Here is a 6,000-nt window from a genome sequence, read left to right on the forward strand (position 1 = left end):
AATTCTTCCCTTAATCCTATCATTTTCTTGTGGCCTCAATCTTTTCTTCCATACCTCATCCCAGAGCATTTTCCACCTTTTGTCTCTTACTGAAGCGGACTCACAGCATTCAGCAGAAGAGCCCCTTTCTGGCCAGTGCACCTGCCGGACTGCAGAGGAAGCCAGAGCTTCAATTAAGCCCCTCAGCACGATCCTGTGGCCTCTCTCTCCACCGTCTTTACAGCCTACTTCACACTTGGCTTTTCCCCCAACATTCCTCTAAAACTCCCCTTACACTACAATTAACACTTACCATGCTAAATTGTTAAATCCAATGAATTATTTTTGACTCTTAACTTGACCTCCCAGGAACATCTGCACTAAACTATTATGACTCTTAAAATGCTCTTCTGGTTTCCAGGATACCATTTTCCAAATTCTATTTGTTCATTTATTGAATATGTACTAACATAAAGCACCTACAAATGGTGCCAAAGCATTGAGCTAGAATCTGGGGATACGGTCTCTTTGCAGAGTTTTTGTATTTTTTATAGAGATAGGGTCTCACTATATTGCCCAGGCTGGTCTCAAACTCCTGAACTCAGGCGATCCTCTGACCTTGGCCTCCCAAAGTGCTGAGATTACAGGCATAAGCCACTGCACCTGGCTAATTTTTTTTTGTATTTTTAGTAGAGATGAGGTTTCACCATGTTGGCCAGGCTGGTCTTGAACTCCTGGCTGCCCGATTCAACCTGCCAAAGTGCTGGGATTACAGGCCTGAGCCACCTCGCCTTCCCCACTTTGGAGTCTCACTCTGTCGCCCAGGCTGGAGTGCAGTGGTGTGATCTTGGCTCACTGCAACCTCCACCCCTCCAGGTTTAAGCAATTCTCTGCCTCACCCTCCGGAGTAGCTGGGATTACAGGCGCGTGCCACCACGCCCAGCTAACTTTTTTGTATTTTTAATAGAGATGGGATTTCACCATGTTGGCCAGGCTGGTCTTGAACTCCTGACCTCGTGATCCACCCCCCCCCCCACCCCACCCTCCCAAAGTGCTGGGATTACAGGCGTGAGCCACTGCGCCCGGCCTTTTTTTTTTTTTTTTTAATCCCATCTATACACAACCCCCCGCCGCCCTGCCGCCCCGCCTTATGCCAATCTCAGCCACTTCAAAGTATCAAATACATGGGCACAAATGACTGCTGAATATAATTTAAATATTTGAGATACTTACTGTTTTCCTATTCTCCATCCAATAAACCACTGCTTTTGTTCAATCACTAGTCACCACATAAATTATGCAATGGTGTTGCTTAAGATCATACAGTTCAACTCATTGCCCTTCATGCTATACAAACCCCTTTATAATCTGTCCCCTTGGCCACCTTACTAGACTCCTCTTGCTACTTCACCAATTTCCAACACGGTCAGCCACAGTGAGGCAGGGTATCTGTAGTACTAGCTAGCCAGTAGGCTTAGGTAGAAGAATCGCTTGAGGTCAGGAGTTGAGGCTGTAGTTGGCCATGACAGTGCCTGTCAACAGCCCCTGTACTCCAACCTGGGCAACACAGCAGGCCCATCTCTCTTTTTTTTTTTTTTTGAGATGGAGTCTCACTGTCATCCAGGCTAGAGTGCAGTGGCCCGATCTCAGCTCACTGCCACATCCACCTCCTCCTGGATTCAAGCAATTTTCCTGCCTCAGCCTACCAACTAGCTAGGACTACAGGCACCCGCCACCATGCCCGGCTAATTTTTGTATTTTTAGTAGAGATGGGGTTTCACCATGTCGGCCAGGCTGGTCTCAAACTCCTGACCTCAGGTGATCCAACCGCCTAGGCCTCCTAAGTGCTGGGATTACAGGCGTGAGCCACTCAGGCGATCCTCTGAGATCGCCCAGCCATAGCAGCTATCTGTATTAAAAAAAAAAAAAAAAAAAGCAATTATCCACTGTCCCACCCTACTCGGTGTACATACATCCATGACTTTGAGAAATTTCTCTTTACCTGAGCTTCCCTCCTCACTTTTTAGTCTAACTTCTATTTGTCCCTCAAGATCAAGATGAGTTATCACTTCTGCCCAGGAGCCTCTCTCATTCCCTCCCATCCACCCAGGCCTTTCCCCTGAGTCCCAAAGTCTCTGTACATACCTCTTTCTTTTTGGGGGGGGAGCAGGGAGACAGAGTCTCGCTCTGTCGCCCAGGCTGGAGTGCACTGGCGTGATCTCGGTGCACTGCAACTTCCGCCTCCTGGGTTCAAGCGATTCTCCTGCCTCAGCCTCCCGAGTAGCTGGGACTACAGGCGCCTGCCATCACACCCAGCTAATTTTTGTATTTTTAGTAGAGATGGGGATTTCACTATGTTGGCCAGGCTGGTCTTGAACTCCTGACCTCAGGTGATCCGCTTGCCTCGGCCTCCCAAAGTGCTGAGATTACAGGGGCGAGCCACTGCACCCGGCCTCCTCTATCTTAATTCTTAATACAGGCCAGCGCGCCTTGAAGTAAAGCCCACCACAATTCTGCAGTACCCAAAAGAGGGTTCAGCATGTTCCAGGGGCTTAATAAAGTTAATTGAATAAATAAATGAAGCAAGAACCCGAACTTCCCCGTCCCAAATGACCACTTGCAGAATAAACACAAAATGTCAGCTAAAGCTAAAAGCTCCGTACTTTCTCCTGCATTTCCAAAATTACAGTACAGGCAGCAGCGATCCACACCAGTCCACGACCTAAGAGGAACTACAAAGACCGTGAGTATTTTTCAAAATGGGAGGAAGCAGTTGGACAACCGGACCTCCCACTCCCTCGCCCCAACCTCCTCCTTCCCAGCCCTCCCTTGAAGAAAAACCAGACATTTAGGGGAAAAGAGAGAGAGAAAAAGATCCCTTGGGGGGCAACGAGCCTGAAGTTGGTAAGGCCAAAGGAAAGCGACTGGCAACTCACCTGGGCGGCAGGCACGAAGCGGGGTGGCCTTCTCAACTGTCCGGACTGTCGCACGATGTTGATGGGGTCGGGGAGGGGAGAGGGGGAAGAAACGGTTGTTCCCACCCAAGGTCGCACCTCGGGGCCGGCCTAAGGCAGCACCCCCTGTGGAGGGTACATTACCTGTATGTTACCTGTATATTACAAAACGGACCTTATGTGACTGCCCCTTTCAGGCTGCACAAAATGAAGCGGTGAAGGGCAACAGTTCTCCGCGGTTCCTCGCCGCCAGTTTTTGTTGTAATGGCAGCCGCTAGGCGGCTGCTACAGGCGCCTTTATAGGAGACCCCCCGCGGGCGGCCTGCCCATTGGTCTGAACCTGTCACGTGACCACACCCAGCCCCGGGCGGTGCGAAAAAGGTGTAGCAGTCTGAGCTGGGCGGCTCAGGCCTGTTAGGGCAGGCAGAGTGGGTTCGGGTGATTGCAGTGCAGAGAGCTGGGGGTTTAGGAGTAGGAGCGCTACACTCAAGGCGTTTGCTGTTAACACGACGTTTTCACTAATCAGTTAGCCTAGTAGAGGTTCTTGAGTTTTGGCTTCTGATGTTTTCGTGGTTTTCACGCTTTTTTTTCCAGCCTTCTCCACAGTTCCTGTCTCTTGCACGTAGTGAGTGCTTGATCAATATTAGGTAGCAGCTGAGGCTAGAGACATGCTCTCTTTGGGTTTAAAGTGGCAATTTAAGAGCTGTTTCACAACAGCTGCATGCTGAGCGTAAGTGATTTAGGATTTTGAGTCTTCGCAACTACCTCTTGATGGTTTGCAGATACTTTAGAGGTGCTAACATTTATCAGAAGAATATATTTAGTACAGTAGTTTCCCTTAGGATCAAATAGCAAACAATGCTTCTGAATTCCTAATACTCATTCCCAGTGGATGGATGGGAAGGGGAGGGCAAAAACAGCTGACAAGCTGCTCGCAAATCCGGCCAAAAAACCATCGATCTCCAGTTTCCTGAAGCGGAAGTCTAGGGGCCATTAACAGCTTGACACGTCTTAATTCAATCACTTTGATGTGGCAGGAAAGAACCAAGTGTTCACAAGAAAGCAACACACTTGATCTACTTACTAGACGTCACAATAATACCTGGATTGGCAAGCACTTTTTGTTTAGATTTAATTTTCGTGTTCTTGTTTTTGTTGTTTAAAATAGTATTAATGGTGTGGCTGCAGGCGCCTGCAATGCCCGTTACTGGGGAGGTTAAAGCGGAAGGCTCACTTAATCCCAAGGTTTCAAGGCCAGCCAGGGCAACAACGTGAAACTCTAATAGATTAAACAGAGATTAGATATAGAGATTATCTTATTGTTCAGGAAAAGAGTAGATGGGTACAGACTTAGGGTGTGACTCTCACATCATGAAAAATCTAAAGGAAGTCAAAGGAAATGAAAGAGAGGAATGACTCAGTACAAATTTTGCCCCAACTATCAACGTTTTGACCCTCCTCTTGAGAATTAGTGGCAGGGAGACATGTACACTCTAGGTAAAGAAGACTGAGTGTTTTTTTGAGATTGAGTCTTGTTCTATGGCCCAGGCTGGAATGAAGTAATGCAATCATAACTCAAGGTAGTCTCGAACTCCTGAGCTCAAGCATCCTTCTACCTCAGCCTCTCCAGGGACTGTAGGTGCAGACCACCACACTGCCTTCTGAATGATCTTTTAAAAAGCTTAATCTCAGGCTGGGCACTGTGGTTCATGCCTGTAATCCCAGCACTTTGGGAGGGGGGGTGGGAAGGGGTGGATCACGAGGTCAGGAGTTCAAGACCAGCCTGACCAACATGGCGAAACCCTGTCTCTACTGAAAATACAAAAATTAACCGGGCGTGGTGGCACGGGTCTGTAATCCCAGCTACTCAGGAGTCTGAGGCAGGAGAATCACTTGAACCTGGGAGGTGGAGGTTGCAGTGAGCCGAGATCATGCCACTGCACTCCAGCCTGGGCAACAGGGCGAGACTCCATCTCAAACAAACAAACAAAAAGCTAAATCTCATCATGTTGCCACCTTTAAAACCTTTCAATTACTTTCCATTATTTTTAGGATAAAAAGCAAACCCCTTAAGATGAGCTAAAAAGTCCTACATGCCTTCAGCTCCAACTACACCTTCAGTAGTGCCCCCATCTCCAGCCAGTGACCTTTCAGCTCTTTCCAGGACCCTATCCTTTGTCTCTGGGCTTCTACAATTGGCTCTTTCATCCTTCCTCCGATCCCACACTGATTCCTCAACTCTCAGGCTGAAGTCATTTCCTCAGGGGGGCCTCCACTGGATTAGGTCTTCCTGTTAAACACTCTTATTACAACCTAATTAAATAGCACTAATTACAACTGTATAGCCAGTGGTATATTTAATGTCTATTTCCTGCACTAGACAGTATGTACCATAAGTGCAAAGTATCGAAAACTTTTAAAGTATATTATCATTGAGTAAATTACCCTTCGATCCTGCCTTTATTTATTTATTTTATTTTTTTTGAGACAGGATCTTGCTCTGTCACCCAGGCTGGAGGACAGTGACATGATCATGGCTCACTGCAAACTCCACCTCCTGGGTTCAAGCTATTCTCCTGCCCCGGCCTCCCAAGTAGCTAGGACCACAGGCATGCGCAACCACGCCCAGCTATTTTTTTTTGTATTTTTAGTAGAGACGGGGTTTTATCATGTTGGTTAGGCTGGTCTTGAACTCCTGACCTCAAATGATTCGCCTGCTTTGGCCTCCCAAAATGCTGGAATTACAGACGTGAGCCTCTGCACCAGGCCCTGCCTGGGTTTTAATGACTCTGGCAAATTAGATTTGAATTAAGGGGGTGGGGAAAGTAACAAGACGAGATTTGAAGTTTCTTTTGTTTTCTGTTATTTTTGTTTTCTTTTTTTTTTAACTTGAAATGGCTGCAAAAATGGAGAATATGGAGAATGGGTTTATTTGGGAGGTAGACCTCCCCACCAGGATTTGGTATTAGATTAGATGTAAAAATGGTTTGGGTCGCATTGAGCATTTGGAGAATGGCACCATTTACTGAAAGGGAATCAGTCTTAGAAGGTTGAAGATCATTAGTTC

At 47.2% G+C, this 6,000-nt stretch overlaps 1 protein-coding gene across 7 annotated transcripts in view; it reads right to left on the minus strand.

Annotated features, from left to right (window-relative positions):
* Positions 1-3,201, minus strand: part of BRDT (bromodomain testis associated) — a 64,062-nt gene extending 60,861 nt beyond the window's left edge. For 2 of the 7 annotated variants that reach the window (XM_024249840.3, XM_054531234.2), the window contains exons 1-2: positions 2,916-2,962; positions 2,643-2,711 (exon numbers count right to left, since the gene is read on the minus strand). The gene's annotated coding sequence lies outside the window, so the exon portion shown is untranslated. Of the gene's footprint in view, positions 1-292; positions 350-2,124; positions 2,527-2,642; positions 2,712-2,915 lie in introns of those variants that run through there. The other 5 variants (XM_054531251.2, XM_054531246.2, XM_054531253.2 and 2 more) reach the window with 5 other exon arrangements.
* Between the last annotated feature and the right edge of the window lie 2,799 nt (positions 3,202-6,000).

This window comes from Pongo abelii, chromosome 1 (assembly GCF_028885655.2).
Source record: "Pongo abelii isolate AG06213 chromosome 1, NHGRI_mPonAbe1-v2.0_pri, whole genome shotgun sequence".
NCBI lineage: Eukaryota > Metazoa > Chordata > Mammalia > Primates > Hominidae > Pongo > Pongo abelii.